The sequence below is a fragment of the Mauremys reevesii genome, linkage group 7 (genome assembly GCF_016161935.1).
Source record: "Mauremys reevesii isolate NIE-2019 linkage group 7, ASM1616193v1, whole genome shotgun sequence".
NCBI lineage: Eukaryota > Metazoa > Chordata > Testudines > Geoemydidae > Mauremys > Mauremys reevesii.
In genome coordinates this window covers 110,471,531-110,490,801 of record NC_052629.1, presented here as the reverse complement: position 1 = coordinate 110,490,801, position 19,271 = coordinate 110,471,531, and the positions used below count along the sequence as shown (strand labels likewise).

Below are 19,271 nucleotides of genomic sequence, written 5' to 3'. Positions count from 1 at the left end.
GGAAACCACCTAACTTAGCACAAAGCAGATGCCTAAGTCATTTCTTGTAAGAACATCTGTGGTGAGTGCCTAACTCCACACAATGCAGCCAGAGGTGAGAAGACCACCTTTATAACCTTGAACCCACAGATTAGGCACTCAAGCTGAGAGACCCCAGTTCAGTTCTCTCCTCTGCTTGATGACAAGAAGGGATTTGAACATTGGTTTCCAATCTTTCATGTGAGTGCCCTTGCTTCAGGACTATGGGCTATTCTGATGTGAGTCTCTCTCCTGTTAAAGCCATTCCCTTTTGTAGAAATAATTAAATGTAATCTGGGACAGAGACAGAATGAGAGTGACACCCTCGTGCAGTGGTTAAGGTGGAGATGGAAAACCCTTTTTCAGATCCCTTATCCTCATCAGGTTATATGGGAGATTGTCTCCCCTTCCCAGGCCATTTTTGGGGGATCAGGCCCAACAGGCAAGATAGGTGAAGTCTTAAGTCCAGAGACATAAATTAGGCACCTGGGGGACTTTAACAGTGGAAATTTAGGCACCAACTTAGTTTGGGTGCCTACAAGGTTTAGGTGGCAGTTGAATAAAGGGGTTTTGGGGATTACACTAGTGCCTAAATCCCTCTGGGAATTTGGTTTACAAAGCCTGTCCACCATTCAAATCCCACTACATAGACTCTAAGCTGTCTGTGGCAGTGGCCATCTTTTTGTTCTGTTTACAGCATCTAGCCCAATAGGGCCTTGATACACAATTGTGACTCATAAGTGCTGCTACAATACAGATAAATAAGTTGAACTGCATAGGCCCAGTCTTACAATAGTTAAAGCCAATGGCACTTCTATCTACTCCTCTTGGTTCAGGATCCAATCCTATGTAGTAAGGGCTGCTTACACAAGTAAGACTTGCTGAATTTGGCTTAAAATGATTGCAAATCACTGATCTCTGTTTCAAACTAATATGGCATCATATCGCTTTTACATACTGCAGACTTTCCATTCAGAACATGCAGTGCTGTTTTTCTGTCCATATCATTTTCAAATGTTTAACAGCAATTCTGTATAGCCAAAGAGAGCTAGAGCATGCAGGTCAATTAAATAGATAAAGCATTATTTTCAGCATGCTGGTGAAGTGCGTACAAATTTGTAGAGTTCATTACCTTTACAGCTCACAATTAATCAATTAGTCAGTTTCAGGAACTTCAGCTGTAGTTAATTTAAAATAATTTGATGTTTCATCCCAGATGACTTTCCACACTTTTAATTAAAAGGATAGTTTTTCAAGGGGCTCGGTAGTAGTATCCACAGAGGCTTTGTCCCTGCAAAATGAAAATGTCTTCCCTAGTGGATCTCACTCCAGGATCAGGGCTAAAGTTTGTAAGTGTGTTGACTTGCATGATTAAACCCACACATTTGTGCATGCAGTTAGGTCTTTTTTTTTCAAGCCCTTACTTGATTTTCCAGTATGCATAAACATTTTATACATATGTTTATACAGTACTGCAGATTTTTTATCTGTTTACTGTGTGTGACTTAAATTTTTTGAATGCCTGATGCAAAGGAGAGGCCCTTCTAAAATATAAATATGAAGAAATTTAAAAAAATGGTTGCAATGCAAATTTTGCAGTTGCATTGAAAGAATACTTGGCCATAAGTGCTTTAGTTATAGAAAACCCATAATGGTCTGGGATTTGCCAGTTTCAGAGTTTTTCTCCTGTTGTTATACTGCAACAGATATAATCAGCAGATGCAATTAGAGTGGTTTACAAGAGACAACGACTGCAGGGAACTCTGTAGCCTGTATTATGTCGGCAATCAAACTAGATGATCACAATGGTCCTTTCTGGCCTGTAAATCTAGGACTCTATTAATGAAGTAGGGTGACCAGATAGCAAGTGTGAAAAATCGGGACAGGGTGAGAGGGATAATAGGCACTTATATAAGACAAATATCGGGACAGTTCCTATCAAATTGAGACATTTGGTCACCCTATGAAGTGAGATCATTCTGCTGTCAAACAGATGCATTTGAAAAGCGGTAAGAAGTGACTTGACTGTTTTCTTAGCCTTGGCCTACACTATGAGTTTAGGTCGAATTTAGCAGCGTTAGATCGATGTTACCCTGCACCCGTCCACATGACGAAGCCATTTCTGTCAATTTAAAGGGCTCTTAAAATCTATTTTGGTACTCCTACCCGATGAGGAGATTAGCGCTGAAATCAACCTTGCTCAGTCGAATTTGGGGTAGTGTGGACGCAATTCGACGGTATTGGCTCTGGGAGCTAACCCAGAGGGCTCTATTGTGACTGCTCTGGACAGCACTCTCAACTCCGATGCACTGGCCAGTAGACTGGAAAAGCCCTGCGAACTTTTGAATTTTATTTCCTGTTTGCCCAGCATGGAGAGCTGATCAGCACAGGTGACAATGGAGTCCCAGAATCGCAAAAGAGCTCCAGCGTAGACCGAACGGGAGGTACTGGATCTGATCGCTATATGAGGAGACGAATCTGTGCTATCCGAACTCTGTTCCAAAAGATGAAATGCCAGAATATTTGAAAAAATCTCAACGGGCATGAAGAACAGAGGCCATAACAGGGACCCGCAGCAGTGCCGTGTGAAACTTAAGGAGCTGAGGCAAGCCTACCAAAAAACCAGAGAGGCAAACGGCCACTCTGGGGCAGAGCCCCAGACATGCCACTTCTATGATGAGCTGCATGCCATTCTAGGGGATGCCCCTACAACGACCCCACCCCTGTGCTTTGACTCCATCAATGGACACTCATGCAACAGGGATGGGGATTTAGGAGATGAGGAAGAGAAGGACATTGAAGTTAGCGCACAGCAAGGAAGTGGAGAAAACGTTTTCCCGGACAGCCAGGAACTGTTAATCACCCTGGACCCAGTACCCTCCCAACCCACCCAAGCCAGACTCACGGACCTTGAAGGCAGCGAAGGCACCTCTGGTGAGTGTACCTTTGTAAATATTGTACATGGTTTAAAAGCAAGCGTGTTTAATGATTAATTTGCCCTGAAGACTTGGGATGCATTCGCAGCCACTACAGCTACTGGAAAAGTCTGTTAACATATATGGGGATGGAGCGGAAATCCAACCAGTGAAGCTCTCCTGGATGTACTCACAAAGCCTTTCCAAAAGGTTTCTGGGGAGTTCAGCCTTATTCCATCCTCCATTACCATGCCAGGCCAGTAGCACGTAGTCTGGAATCATTGCATAACAAAGCATGGCAGCATATGGTCCCAGTGTTTGCTGGCATTTAAACAACATCTTTATCTCTCTGTGTTATCCTCAGGAGAGTGATATCATTCATGGTCACCTGGTTGAAATAAGGGAATTTTATTAAGGGGACATTCAGAGGTGGCCGTTCCTGCTGCGCTGTTTGCATGAACAGAAATCATCCCCGCTGTGTGCCACGTGGTGGGGAGGGGGGAGGAGTGAAGCGATCATCCCAGAGAATAGGGTGGGGTGGAGGGCTTTAGTTGGGTTTGTGCTGCATGTTAACCCGAAAACCTCAGCCCCTCCTTTTAAATGGCCAACCCAACGGGTGCTTAGTATGGGACATGAGGGCGCTGTTGTTTGAAACGATTCCCACATTTTATGAAGGTTGAAGAAGCCAGAAGACTGTGGCTTACTGTGGCTGCCTGCAAGCTGAATTTTGTTGACCGCGAGCCATGTGTGTGTGATCTCTCACACCAAATCGGCAGGCCCTCAATATAGGTGTCAAAATGCAGCCTTGAAAAGAAAGCACACATGCTATGTAATGTTAACAGCTTGGTACACCATGAAAGAGTGTACCCATTGTTCTCTAAAATGTCTTTTTTTAAATACTACTCTTCCTTTTTTTTCCCTCCCGCAGATGCAAATGTTTCAACGCTCGCTATATTGTCTCCATCCCAGAGGCTAGTGAAGATTAGAAGGCAAAAAAACCACACTTGCGACGACATGCTCTCTGAGCTCATGCTGTCCTCCCACACTGAAAGAGCCCAGCAGAATGCGTGGAGGCAGACAATGTCAGAATGCAGTAAAGCACAAAATGAACATGAGGACAGGAGGGACGTGCGAAAGGAGATGTGGCGTCAGCTGAGGAAAGGAGGCAGGTAGCAATGCTCAGGCTACTCAAGAATCAAACTCATTCTCCGGCATATTGTTGAGTAGGACAGGCAGCAGAAGCAACACAGACCGCCGCTGCAGCCCCTGTGTGACCAACAGCCCTCCTCCCCAAGTTCCATAGCCTCCTCACCCAGATACCCAAGAAAGCAGTGGCGGGGCCTCCGGCCACCCAACCACTCCACCCCAGAGGACTGCCCAAGCAACAGAAAGCTGGCATTCAATACGTTTTGAAGTGCAGTGTGGCCTTGTCCTTCCCTTCTCCCCTCCTTCACCACTCCACCCGTTGCTTCCCTCCTCCTCCAGCCCTCCCGGGCTACCTTGGTAGTTATCCCCCCCCAATTTGTGTGACAAAGTAATAAAGAATGCATGCATTTTGAACAGCAATGACTTTATTGCCTCTGCAAGTGGTGATCAAAGGCAGGGAGGGGAGGGCAATTTATTTACAGGGAAGTAGAGTGAACCCAGGAGGCAGGTTTTTATCAAAGAGCAACAAACAGAACTTTCACACTGTAGCCCCCTGACCAGTCATGAAACTGGTTTTCAAAGCTTCTCTGATGCGCACTGCACACTGCTGTGCTCTTCTAATCGCCCTGGTGTCTGGCTGTGTGTAATCGGTGGCCAGGCGATTTGCCTCAACCTCCCACCCCGCCATAAACATCTTCCCCCTTACTCTCACAGATATTGTGGAGCACACAGCAAACTCTAATAACAATGGGAATATTGGTTTCGCTGAGGTCTAACCGAGTCAGTAAACTGCGCCAGCGTGCTTTTAAACATCCAAAGGCACATTCTACCACCATTCTGCACTTGCTCAGCCTATAGTTGAACAGCTCCTGACTACTGTCTAAGCTGCCTATGTATGGCTTCATAAGCCATGGCATTAAGGGGTAGGCTGGGTCCCCAAGGATAACTATAGGCATTTCAACATCCCCTATGGTTATTTTCTGGTCTGTAAAGTAAGTCCCTTGCTCCAGCCGTTGACACAGACCAGAGTTCCTAAAGATGTGAGCATCATGTACCTTTCTTGGCCATCCCACATTGATGTTGGTGAAATGTCCCTTGTGATCCACCAGTGCTTGCAGCACCATTGAAAAGTACCCTTTTTGGTTTACGTACTCGCTGCCTTGGTGCTCCTGTCCCAAAATAGGGATATGCGTTCTATCTACCGCCCCGCCACAGTTAGGGAATCCCATTGCAGCAAAGCCATCCACTATAGCCTACACATTCCCAGAGTCACTACCCTTGATAGCAGCAGGTCAAAGATCACTTTGGCTACTTGGATCACAGCAGCCCCCACAGTAGATTTGCCCACTCCAAATTGATTCCTGACTCGCTTGTGAACTGTCAGGCCAGCTCTCATCTTGGTAGTATTGTGCTTCAGGGCAGGGGAAAGCAAATCACAAAGTTCCATGGAAATTCCCTTATGCATGTGAAAGTTTTGCAGCCACTGGGAATCATCCCACACCTGCAACACTACATAATCCCACCAGTCTGTGCTTGTTTCCCAGGCCCAGAATCGGCGTTCCATGGCAGGAACCTGCCCCATTGTCACCAGGATGGACAAATTGCCATGGCCCGTGCTTTTAGAGAAGTCTGTGTCCATGTCCTCATCACTCTCGTGACCACCCTGCCTCGCCTGCCTTTGCAGGTTCTGGTGCAGCATATACTGCAGGATAATGCGCGTGCTGTTTACAGTGCTCATAACTGCCGCTGCAATCTGAGTGGGCTCCATGCTTGCTGTGCTATGGCGTCTGCGTGGAAAAAAGGCGAAACGATTCCCAGCCATTGCTCTCAGTGAGGGAGGGGCGACTGATGACTGTAGCTATCCCACAGTTCCCACAGTCTCCACCAACCATTTGAATTCTGGGTTGAGCTCCCAATGCCTGATGGGTCAAAAACATTGTCGTGGGTGGTTCTGGGTACATGTCGTCAGTCCCCCCCACCCAGTGAAAGCAATGGCAAAAAATCATTTCTCGCCTTTTTTCACTGTCACCGTATGTCTCTGGGGTGCTGCTGGTAGACACGGTACTGCAGTGCTACACAGCAACATCCCCTTGCCTTACCTTGCAGACGGCAGATGATGCAGTATGACTGGTAGCCATCATCGTCATCCCGTGGGTACTCCTGGCCGGCCTCGGTGAGGTCAGCTGGGAGCGCCTGGACAAAAATAGGAATAACTTCGGGTCATTCTCTTCTTTAAGTTTTGTGTAATGGAGATTCAGTCCTGCCTGGAATATCATGCCAGCTTGGAGGCTTCTGCCTCAGGCTGCTCTCCCAGTCATCAGCACCGTGCGGTTGCACCTACCCCTTGTTCCCATGGCTCATGAAGCCTGGACAGTAATAAGGAGCAGTCCAACTATGGGCTGAGTGAGTGTAGAATGGTGGTTCACTCTACTTCCCTGTAAGCCAACCACCCTCCCCTCCCCGCTTTGATCTCTGCTTGCAGAGGCAATAAAGTCAGTGTTGTTTCAAATTCATGCATTCTTTATTAATTTGTCACATAAATGGTGGGATAACTGCCAAGGTAGCCAGGGAGGGGTGGGGGATAAGGGAAGCAATGGGTGGGGTAGTTGTAGGGGCACCCCCTAGAATGGCATGCAGCTCATCATTTCTGCAGGATGTCTGGGACTCTGACCCGGAGTGGCTGTTTGCCTCTCTGGTTCTTTAGTAGGCTTGCCTGATATTCCAGGCAGGACTGAATCTCCATTAGACAAAACTTAAAGAAGAGAATGACCTGGGGAGTCATTCCCATTTTTGTCCAGGCTCCCCCGACCAACCTCACCGAGGCCGGCCAGGAGCAGCCATGTCTGCCCAAGTGCCCCCAACCAACCTCACTGAGGCTGGCGAGGAGCAACCGGGAGACAGCAGCAGACGGTACAGTATGACTGGTAACTGTCTTTGCCAACTTGCAAAGGCAAGGAGCTGCTGCTGTGTAGCACTGCAGTACCGCATCTGTCAGCAGCACCCAGGAGACATATGGTGACAGTGAGCTGAGCGGGCTCCATGCTTGCCATGGTATGTCGTCTGCACGGGTAACCCAGGAAAAAGGCAAGAAACGATTTTTTGCCGTTGCTTTCATGGAGGGAGGGGTGGGGGCTGATGACGTACCCAGAACCACCCGTGATAATGTTTTTGCCCCATCAGGCATTGGGAGTGCAACCCAGAATTTCAGTGGGGGGCAGAGACTGTGAGAACTGTGGGATAGCTACCAGAGTGCAACGCTCCGAAAGTCAATGCTAGCCTTGGTACTGTGGATGCACACCACCGACTTAATGTGCTTAGGGGGGACACACACAAACAGTATCAAATCGAGTCTAAAAAATCGACTTCTATTAAATGGAACTAATTTCGTAGTGTAGACATACCGTTAGAGGAGCAATGCTCCCTGGGCACTACGTAGCAGACATAGTAACCACAGAGTGGCTCTTTTCATACACAGATCAAATAACTCAGGAAGATGGGGTTCAGTTCCCACTTCTGTTATGGAATTCCTTGGAAGTCACTTAGTATTCTTGTGCCTCAGTTACCCATCTGTAAAATAGGGATGATATTTTTTTTTCCCCTCACAGGGATGTTGTGAATATAAATTCATTAATGTTTATGTGCTCATGAACTACTGTGATAAGCCAGGTAAGCAGATATTTTCTGGAGTGGTTTTTTTCTCCAAAATATGCTAAATATATAAAGTAGTAACAGCTGAAAGGGGTTAATGATTTAAATTAAATGATCAAATAATTAAGCTCTCATAAGTGAGTGCATACAGATTACATAGCTAATAGGATGCACTGGATATATTTTAAATAATTAATGGTTGATTAAATACTAAACAGTCACTATTCAATGTCCTTAAATTCTAATTACCTAATGAAAGTTAATGATTATTTTTAAACATGTATTAAGATTGAACAGCCCTGAAGTAGATACACAGCTGATACTTAGAGCACAAATCTCAGTAAATAGGTTTTGATAAATGGAATATTTTAAAATACAAACTAACTTTTATAAAGAAAAATACAATTCGTGAATCTTTGGGAATTTTAATTGAAAATCTTGCGAAGATAAGAATGAAACAATGAGGTATGGGTGCTAGACACTCTTGAAAACTAGGCCAGACATAGTTTCAGATGGAAACAATTTTTTTCTTTTCAGGCAATAGGCTTAGAAAACAAAATTCTGGCAGAGCCCTAAACTATTTTTGCGGTAAATGTCGTTATTATATTTTGATTAGGTATCAGTCATAAGGCGCTCACGACTAAATTTACACTATCTGGAGCTTCTTATCAAGTTCAATGCTTGGCATGTTCTGGACATTGTGAAGCTATATATTGAGGTCACTTGATCTTCTGGGTTCCCATTAATAGAGGCTGGGAAGCAGCAGTGGGAGTGGGGAAGGTCAAGGCTTGAAACAAGTGATGTATAGGGACTGCATCAAGGATTGGAGGATGATACGGTCCTATTTGGATTGCCATAGGTTACAGAAGAATCTGAACCAAACCTCCAAACCAGTTTTAGTTTGCCTATCACTAGTTATTGCAATTACATTCTGACTGAACTTAACTGGAGCCCAAACTGTTGATTCTGTGCATATATATGAGTAACACATAGGTACCTTAACCCTAATGCTGGGTGCCTTATTCATAGGTACCCTTACCCTATGGTGGGGAGCCCTATCCATAGGAACTCTAACCCTAGCCACAAGCGCCATACCTATAGGGACCCTAATCAGGGGTGGCTCTAGACATTTCGCTGCCCCAAGCACGGCGGCATGCCATGGGGGGCACTCTGCCGGTCGCCGGTCCCGCGGCTCCGGCGGACCTCCCGCAGGCATGCCTGCGGATGCTCCACCGAAGCCGCGCGGGACCAGCGGACCCTCCACAGGCACGCCTGCGGGAGGTCTACCGCAGCCGTCTGCTGCTCTCCCGGCGACCGGCAGAGTGCCCCCCGCGGCATGCCGCCCCAAGCACATGCTTGGCGTGCTGGGGTCTGGAGCCACCCCTGACCCTAACCCTTCAATGGGAAGTCCTACCCAGAGGAACCCTAACCTTTAGGCGTGGACCCCTAGCCATAGTATGTCTAACCCTAGGGCTAGACCACCTACCCAAGGGAACCCTAAACTTAGTCCCAAATCCCCTAAGTATAGGAATCTTCGGATGCCAAATACTACCCATAGGTACCCTAACCCAAGGGTGGGGAGCTCTACCCATAAGAATCTTAACCCTTGCCCAAGTCCGCTACCCATAGGAACGCTAACCCTAGGGCAGAGAGCCCTACGTGTAGGAACCATAACTCTAGCCCCAAGTTCCCTACCTATAGTACCCTAACCGTAGTGTGGGGAGCCCTACCCAGAGGAACCCTAACCCTAGCCTGAAGTCCCCTACCCAGAGGAACCCTAGCCCCAAGTCCCCTATCCATAGGAACACTAACCCTAAGGCTGAGAGACCTACCCATAGGAACCCTAACCCTAGCCACAAGCCCCATACCCATAGGCATCCTAACTATAAGACTGGGAGCCCTAGCCACAGGAACCCTAACCCTAGGGCAGGGAGCCCTACCCAAGAGAACCCTAACCTTAGCCCCAAGTTGCCTTACTATAGGAATCCTAACCCTAGGATGGTGAATCCCACCCATAGGTACCCTAACCCTAGGGTGGGGAACTCTACCCATAAGTATCCTAACCCTAGCCCAAAGTCTGCTACCCATAGTAACTCTTACCCTGGGGCAGAGAGTCCTACGTATAGGAACCCTAACCCTAGACCTAAGTCCCCTACCCATAAGCACCATAATCCTGTGACAGGATTCCCTATCTGTAAGTACCCTAGTGTTAGGGTAGCTATGGGTAGGATTCCCTGCCCTAACATTAGGTTTCCTGTGGGTAAGGGATTTCTGGAGTGGGTTAGGGTTCCTGTGGGTAGGGTTCCCCGGGTTAGGGTTCCTATGGGTAGCGCTCCCCACCCTAGGGTTAGGGTTCTTATAGATAGGGCTCCCCACCCTAGGTTAGGGAACTTGGGCTAGATTTAGAGTTCCTATGGGTAGGGGTCCCCATCCTCATGTCAGGGTTCCTAAGGGTAGGGAGCTTGGGGCTAGGGATAGGGTTCTTATGGGTAGGGGTCCTATAATTCTATTATTCTTTTTCCTAATGTCCAACTGAAACCTCCCTTTGTGCAACTTAAGCTCCTTGCTTCTTGTCCTCTCCTCAGAGGTTAATGAGAACTGTATTTGTGTGTGTGTGTACATACATATGTACATACCCAAGGAAAAACAACAATCATAGACATCATCCTAATTAATTTCATTTTGATGGAGGGAATAAAAATGGGGTGAGGAATTGAAATGTTTGGTGAATTTTTTTTTCAGTTTTAATAGGCTATTTTTCATTTGACCACCTTTAACGGAGAGTTTAATACATTTCTTGTTAAAAATTCGCCAGGAGGGGGATGCACTACTGCAAATCAGTCTGACCAGGATTAAAATGGGACAGAGAGGAAAACATTTCACCCTCCTATTCAGTAAGTCAGATTTACCCCTGCTGGTTAAAATTTCTTTTGCTATTTTACGTAAATTCATGTATTTCTTTGTAGTTTTCTGGATAGAGTAGAGTTCCTAACAATTCCCAAGGCTGCGTCCAGGAGGTGAGGTGTTCAGAGTATATGCTTTTTGAGTTGTGACAATTAAAATGAACAAAAAGATTTCTCCCTCACCACCCCCCAACCCTCGTTCATGCAGCTCTTTTGATTAGTGACCGGACATCTTTTGCGTGCATGCACACAAAAAAGGCAGGCATGTCATTGCAATGGAGATGAATGGCAAACGTTAGCATTAAAAGGAGCCTGTGACAAAGCCTTTTATTCTGTTACCTGGCTGTGATTGGAAATAGAGTTGAGAATTTTTAAAGAGTGGGTTGAAAGCCATAACATGCCAGTGAAAATAAAATAGAGGGATCTGTGAGAAATATAGCAAGGGTGGGGGGGAATCATTGTTATGGTTCCTTAGAGAGGCATGGTATCAGGAGCCAGAAACTAGAATTCTAATTCTGATTCTAATTCTCACTGTGGACTTGGAGAAGTTGTTAAACCTTTCTGTGCCTGTTTCCCCTCTGTGGAACAAAGTTATTAATGCTTCCAAACCACACATGAGTATTGTGAAAATTCAATATCGGTACACTGCTTTGAAGGTGAAATGTGCATAATGTAAGCTAATTATCATCAGGGCAATTTATCTGCCTTACAAGGGAGAGACTTACCTGGGGAGAGAGGGATTGCTATTCCTGGCTGTGCCACTGCCTCACTGGGTGACCTTGAGCAAGTCACTTCACTTGTCTGTGCCCCATTTGTAAACAATGAAGAATGATGCTTGTCAAGTGTGCTGAGATCTCTGGACAGAACATGCTATGTAAGTGCTAAGCATTACTAACAAAGTGACCAGAAAATAATAGTGAGCAACACGTGACATTATGAAATTGCTGAATGGCTGGAGCTTCCCATGCCATATCACTGTCTGTTGGTGGCACCTCACTGCCCCTGTCTTTGTAATATAAGCACTAAGGTAATTCTCTTAAATTAAGGTTTATTCTACTATTGTTACTGGTTTCTGCAAAATATATTCTTGAGTCAAGGGAGAATTTACTACTAACATAGTAACACTGGATTGGGACTAGAGGTGCAATCTTAGGGTTTTATCCTGCCACTTGTCACTATGGTCTGAGTGCTTTCCATGGAATAAACCTCAGTTGGGGATCTGGCGATATGTTCTCATGTCTCTAAATGTAGTTTGTTTTTCCTTTATAGTGTATAGTATATTGATTCTCTTTTGCCAACCGAAGTCCAGCTCTAGGACAGACAGTTATTTCCTCATTTTAATTAAAATGAAAGTCCCGCCTGGAAAGTTCTCCAATTGAATATGTAACAACAAAAGCACAACAAAAGAGGGGGGGAGGAAATCAAACCTGTCTGAACCATTGTAAAGTTGCCGGCAAATTAATCCATAGGGACAAATGCAATTTTATTAGCTTCCAAATGCTTAAATCATGGCGAGTTGCTTTGCAGAATTTCCAGTTATAAAATACCCTCACACTGTACAACTATATGTTGGAAAGGCTCTCATTATAAATAACGTTTGGTTGTCACTTCTGTACGTCAGTACAGAGCTGCCTTCCCCTCTTCACATCATCATTCATCTTGCTATAAAATGCAGCATTGTCTTAATGTTTAATTAAAAGCCATTTTTAGTAGTCGAAGGTCCTCTCCATTTTGCCTATGACAGAAGAGATGTGTCTGAGCAGGCACTATGTATAATCTCCTGTGGCTGAAATCAACCCACATAAGGCTTTTCCCACTATCTAAGCTTTATGTTGCCTCTCTGTATAATATCTCACTTGTCCCAGATCAGCTTGTGTGGCTACTGTAGCTGGATTTAAATCCTCTGCATTGTGGGATGCAAATTGCCGCCAGGTGTTCTCATATTCCACTGCTCATTGCGTGTGCTGTGTTTTCCCCCAGCCGATGTCTGATCCACAGAGGATATGAATCTGCTACAGCACCCAGCTAGGGGACTTGTTCTTTAAGCTCAGGCTCTCAGGCTCATGCTCTGAGCTCCAGAGGTCCAAGTTTCAATTCCTGGTGATAGCCGACGTGATAACTTCCTATGTTGAAATACTAGTTGCAGCAGGGCTTCATTGCAGCAACACAGACAGCACAGGGATTGTTAGATGTGGGATTCTCACTGTATCACAATGCTCATGCAGTTCCTTGCCTGGAGCCTGATTACTCGATTATAGGGTTGCCAACATTCTCATTGCACAGAATCGAACACCCTTGCCCTCCCCCTTCTCTGAGCCACCCCCCTCATCCCCCTCCCTGCATCGCTCACTCACTTTCACTGGGCTGGGGCAAGCTGTTGGGGTGCAGGGGGGGTGAGGGCTCCAGTTGGAGGTGGGGGCTTTGAGGTAGGGCTAGAAATGAGGGGTGCAGGAAGAGGCTCCAGGCTTGCACAGGGGGTTGGGCTGTGTGAGGGATGTGGGCTCCAGCTGGGGGCATGGGCTATGAGGTGGGGCTGGGCATGAGTGGTTTGGGGTACAGGAGATGACTAAAGGCTGGTGCAGTGGGGTTGGAGTGCAGGCTCCTGGAGGAGGTTAGGGTGTAGGAGGGGGTTCCAACCTGGGGCACGGGGTTCGGGTGTGAGAGGGGGTTCGGGCTTCAGCCGGCTGGCGCTTACCTCAGGCAGCTCCTGGTCCCTGCCTGACCTGGCTCCGTGCTGCTGCCAGAAGTGGCCGGCATGGCTGGACTCAGGCGGAGGTGTGGCCAGGCTGATCTACATGGTGTGTGCTGCCTCTGCCCACAGGCACCGCCCCCGCAGCTCCCATTGGCCATGGTTCCCAGGCATTAGGAGCTGCGGAGCTGGTGCTTGGGGTGGGAGCAGCACGGCGAGCTTCCCTGATCACACCTGCACCTAGGGGCTGCAGGGACATGCTAGCCACTTCCAGAAGTTGCGTGGAGCCAGGATAGGCAGGGTGCCTGCCTTAGCCCCGCTGCGCCGCTGACCAGACTTTTAACAGCCCAGTCAGCGGTGCTGACCGGAGCTGCTAGGGTCCCTTTTTGACCGAGTGTTCCGGTCGCAAACCAGATGCCTGGCAACCCTACTCAATTATGGCATTAGACTGTATAAAACTCAGCCTTCCTGTTTAGCTAGCTTAACCTTGAGCTCCGCTTCAGAACTACAGTAGCATGCTAACTCTTAGAGCATTCTGGATTGTTGTTGTTCGTTGTCTTTGTAGGAATAAAAACAGATTAGTGTTTCATAAAGCAACCATGCTCTGAAGCACAAATGGCACATTTAAAAAGCTACACCAGAATGGAATGTAATAGAACATGAACTTCAGTAGGGTGAATCAGTCAGTCTGTATAATATGCATCTCTATGAGAGCATCTAAAAATGTACTGCTTATCCTAAACTCTTGCAGTCACTTCCTTTAAAATAATTAGATTCCATGCAATCTTAAGGCAGAAAACTGGTATCCACTCTCCAGGCTTCTCAAAAATGTGCTGCACAGAATTGGCTAAATGTACTGGTGATGGGGTGGATTCTCACGCTAGTCCTGCAAGGTCTGAATTAAGCCAGCTGGGTCCAATCAGGTAATTAGGCTGGAGGCAGCTAATTAAGGTCAGGCTCACCAGTGCAGGAACAGGCAGGGCAGATAGTTGGCTCCTGAGATGGGCGCTGTTGTTGGAAAAGGCTGCAGCCACTTACTTGATCGGAGGGATTTGGAAAGGCGGCAAACCCAGAGAGAGGGGAAGCCAGATAGGTAGGAAGAAGCTCGGGGAAACAGCAATAAGGGATACGACCATGCAGAGGCCTTGGCTGCTTGTTATAGGGACCCATGGCAGTGTACAGGGCATGCCTGGGTTCCCCTACCAGACACCAGGGAATGACAACAGCACTGGAGAGAGACGCCAGGCAGACAGCGGGTCTGGAAGAACTTTGATTTCCCTGGAAGGACAGGACCTTAGTGACCTGGTTGGAGGCCTAAGCTGCAAACAGGAGACTGTAGTCCCTGGAGTGAAAGGGGCCACAGGGTGAGACAGCACAGGGGAAGATGCTGCTGGACGGGGGAGTACAATGCCTGGTAAAGCTAATTCCCAGAATGGTGAGCAGGTGGCACCGTTAGCAGTGAGTAAATCCCGTGACAGTATCATGTTGGTGTTTTTAATACATTATTTCTCCCTTTAGGTTCCAGCTTCTGCTACTCCTTTTTTTTTTAATTGAAAATTGTAACAGACTTAGGGTTCATTAAATAACAAACCAGTGAAAGAGAAAGGAATAAAATTTTAATAGGCATGCAGTGTTCCCAACCCCTACCTTCAGGGCACATCTCCAAATTCCTATGTTCATAATATGGTCCCTTATGAGGGAGGGTCTCTAACTAATAATCTTTTACAACCATATCTCTACAAAAATATACTGTACAAGCTCAGCATATAGACAGGATTGGGATTTTACTGCAGTATCTAGCTGAAGGAAACTGGTTGTGCAGGAGAAGTCTGTATTTGGACACACACATCTTTTATTATTTTAACGGGGGAAATAAAAGGAAAGTGGGGGTGGGGAGGGAGTGGAGGATTGGCCACTTTTGTTGAAAACAATTAGTCTCCTTTTGCAAACTTGATGTACTGAGAAAGCCATTTCCTCAACAAGAGTTCTAAGGGTTTTTCTGAATTATGGCTACATTAGTTATTTCCACGCTATTGATGACTGTAGTAACTCAGACGTAGAAAAGCAAAACAGAGCCACTGATGAATTGTGAGAAAGGTCAGCAATAATGAGTTAAGAAAATGTATTCCCAGCCATTCCACTAGGCCTTGTATTTATGTAACAGGGTTTTAAAATATCAGATTATTTGGAGGCCTTTTGTTAGTTATTGTCTTTTGGCACTCTTTCCATTCGCTTCCACCAGGATGCATATTGGCTCTTTTTACTGGTTGTGTTGTATTCTATTCTACAGGATGAATCCTAGTGCTCTTATTCAGGCAAAAACTCACACTGAAGCAAATCTGCCTTTCAAAAAGTGGGGAGCCCAAGACTTAATTGTCTAAACTAAAACCTAATTCAAGTCATAATCTGATCTCCATGGCACCATAGTTAGCTGCACAGAAGCAGATGTAAACATTTATCCATGGGCTGGGAAGGACCTGCTGGAGGTGGAGTCAACTCCCCAGGAGCAGTAGCCACTTCCCCAGTAACAGCCAGGAGCAGGGAAAGGTCCACCTGACCCTCCCCTCTAGACCTACAATGCCTCAGAATGCCAGAGATGATGATAGGCTGCTATTCATAATTGGAGCCTTGTGCATTTTCTGTTTGCTTCCTTGGTCATTTACCCTGGCCACCACTCTCTTCCTCATAATCTCTCTGCTGGTAGTTTTTCTAGTCATCCTTTTCTCCTCTTCTCCCGCCCGGCCCCCCTCAGCTGTTGTGCCTCTTTACTCAGCCCATCTACCATTTCTCATCCTTGTAATAAAGGAATGGTCCTCATTGCCAACTTGGTCTCTTTGTATGCTGCACCCCTTTGCTTCCAATGTTGTATCCCTTTGTGTTCGGTTCTTTTACACTATGAGCACTTCAGGACAGGAACTGTCATTGAGAATGGTTGCATAGTGCCCAGGCATAGAGAAGTACCAATTCTGATTAAGACCTTTGGGTGGGGCTGTCATAAATAATGACAAAGGAATGTTTTATGTACGGTACAGGGTAAGGAATAAGAATGCCATACGTGTAACATCCCTGATCCAAAGAGCTTACATTCTAAGGCTCTGAGCCAGAGCCTGTTAAAGTCCAATTAAAAGAGTCACATTGACTTCAATGGAATTTGCATCTGGCCCTAAAGAGCCAATGTGGGACAATGTGTAGAGTGTGTGTGTGTGTATATATATGTGTATATATGTGTGTGTATAAAAAATAAACTGGATATGGGTCTGAACCATGCAATCTAGGTCTGGATCCAAATATTCTCAAAGCCCAACATTCAACAGAACAGGCATGGTGTGGATAGCGAATCGTAAAAGCATTGCATATACAGTATTCTACCATTAGGAATTAGCAGGTCAATGAATCATAAATAATCTTTTATTCATGTAAAAACTATCCCCAGTAATCAAAAATGGTCAAGGTAAGTATTGTGGTCTGTAAAAAAAAAAAAATAAAAAAAAAAAAAATTGACTTAAACTCTTTGAGAAAAGACTAGTGAATATTTAAATGCAAATACAAAAATCAAGTGACATTTAAGAAATATCTTGTAGGTTCCTTAGAAGAGATAATACTTTAGTCATAAATTATGAATCACATTGCTTCACCTCCATCATGCAGTATGTCTACATGCACCAGCTGCCCACTGATATCTAGCAAAAGCAGGGGCAGCCATAAAATGTTTTATGGAGAGCATTGAGAAAATACAAAGTGTCTACCCAAATTATATCTATTTATTTTCTCTAATCTTAGAGCCATGATCCAGAAGACTGATGATAATCCAGGAATTAATTTGTACCTTTTACACAATACTAACTTACTTCCTTCCAGCTTGTCAAACAGCTTTTGGATGTATTGTGTTTGTTGTATGCCTCACTAGTTTCTTTCCAACTAGGGGACTGCATATTTATTTTTACTTTCCACCTTTGAGCATTGAATTTGACTTAGTGAAGCATATTTGACAATGGATTTTAGCACACCAGGACTGCAAATCTCAGTGATAATTTGGAGTTGAGATGGGGGTGAAGACAATGGTAGAAAAACTAAGTGGCATAAAACTGCCAGTCAAAGAAATTCAGGAGTTTTCCACTCTATCACAGATAAACCAAATTTCACAGTATATAAATATCTGAGCTGTAAAATCAGAGCTCCAGAAACTCAGGAGGCTGCATATTTACTAAGCTGAATCCTAAATTTCAAATGTCTAGACAATTTCTGAATAATGAATTTGAGGAGAGTTGGTTTCTCGTGTTTGGAGCAATTATTATAATGACATTGATTTAGGGGACGTACAGAACTGACAAAGTAATGCAGTAGTTAAATTAGAATATATCACTCAGTATTGCATATACAGGTATTAATTCTTGATGTATAGATATATCCAGTCCCTAGGACATTTTACATGCTTCCTGTTCTTAGTTTAATTAATATTGCTTCGTAATCCAAATGAGTTTGTCTTGATATACCCAGGAAAGAGAGAGAGCTGGTATGAGTGATAAATGACATTGGGACTTATCTGAATAACGGCACAGTCCCCTGGCAAGGGAAGAGTTTACCCATAGGAATTGTCCCCTCCCCCCCCTGTAAAGGGAACCAATAAAAACAATGAAGAAGAAATAGAGCCCACGATCACTTTAAAGTGCTTCAGAAATTCTCTTTAGGCTAACATTCTGCACACTATAATTGCCATACATTGTTTCTCTGTAAATTGAGTCAGTTGCTGTGTGTGTACAGATGAAGGAAGATCCCTGCTTCATTCTGCATGATACCCAAAGGTGGATATAAAATAAGGTAGCCCTACCTTAGTCAGTGCACATGTGAATCAGTCTTGTAGGATGAGGCAAGAGAAATAATTGGAGTTCCATGGTTCTTCTCTTTCTCCTCAATATTATCACTTTTTTGAGAATTGCACTGTCCTGGTAATCCAGGTGTGGATACTGACTTGTGAGTAGGTTTCCTAATGGTGCAACTTACTAGCATGATGATTTACATCAGGGAGCCAATTTAATCATTGCCTTTGCATAAAATACCTTGATGTCAGATATATGGCATGTATTTAAGAACTCGATAGAGCCCTGCAGTAGGTGTTAAACACCTAATCAGCAAATTGTATTGTGGCATCCTCTTCTTAATGTTAATGCAGATAAGACTAAGGATTTTCACTTTCCTAGTGGCTGTTATAAACTGCAATAATTTAATATTTCTTTTTTTGTTGTTGTTTGTTTACTTCACATGGAGTCAACTTCTGCCAGGTTTCTAAGTTGTAACAGCTTTCACTAAAGGAAGAAAGACAGAAATATTTACTGCTGATGTGCTTGTAGGTTAAAACTGAATGTATGATGTTTCAGGAGAAAGGAATGCAGTTGGTCGTCATTCATTTCAAAGATAAAATGTCATTCTCCGAGAACGTGTCATTGTGACCAGCATCATTATTGGCTATGTCTAATTTGACAGATTGAGGGATTAAAAAAAACACAGAATGATGATTCTTCTTTCTAAATCTAATAAATATTCTGGATTCAGTAGTCTGTGACTTCTTAGTGTTTTACAATAATAGGTATTGATGACAACACTCTATATCTTCTCTTTGTGGCTATTCAATATTCTACATTGCATCTTGGGATGTCTGTTTTTCATTCAGCACATGGCATTTATACTGTGAGAGAGAGAATCTGATTTTTGTCTATGCCTCATTCACTTAGAAATACATCTCACCTGCTCAAAATTATGCCCTTCTCTGAATAAATTGGGCAGCATGGGAATCTGAGTAACAAAGAAAACATCATTGAAATGACACTATGGTCACATTTTATTTCAAAGGGTGCATGGCCTGAGCAGTGTTTCAGTAATGCTGTCCTGCCGACTTGACTTCATTTTCTGAATAAAATGTCTAAATAGTCATTCAGTTGTGTTATGAAAATTGAA

The 19,271-nt window shown here is 44.8% G+C and overlaps 1 protein-coding gene across 12 annotated transcripts in view; it reads left to right on the top strand.

Annotated features, from left to right (window-relative positions):
- GRM7 (glutamate metabotropic receptor 7) overlaps positions 1-19,271 on the top strand; it is a 1,280,044-nt gene that overhangs the window by 420,832 nt on the left and 839,941 nt on the right. Inside the window, exon 1 of one of the 12 annotated variants that reach the window (XM_039481477.1) lies at positions 14,378-14,683. The exons of 10 other annotated variants lie outside the window; for them this stretch is intronic. The gene's annotated coding sequence lies outside the window, so the exon portion shown is untranslated. Of the gene's footprint in view, positions 1-14,377; positions 14,755-19,271 lie in introns of those variants that run through there. One more of the 12 variants, XM_039481476.1, reaches the window with a different exon arrangement.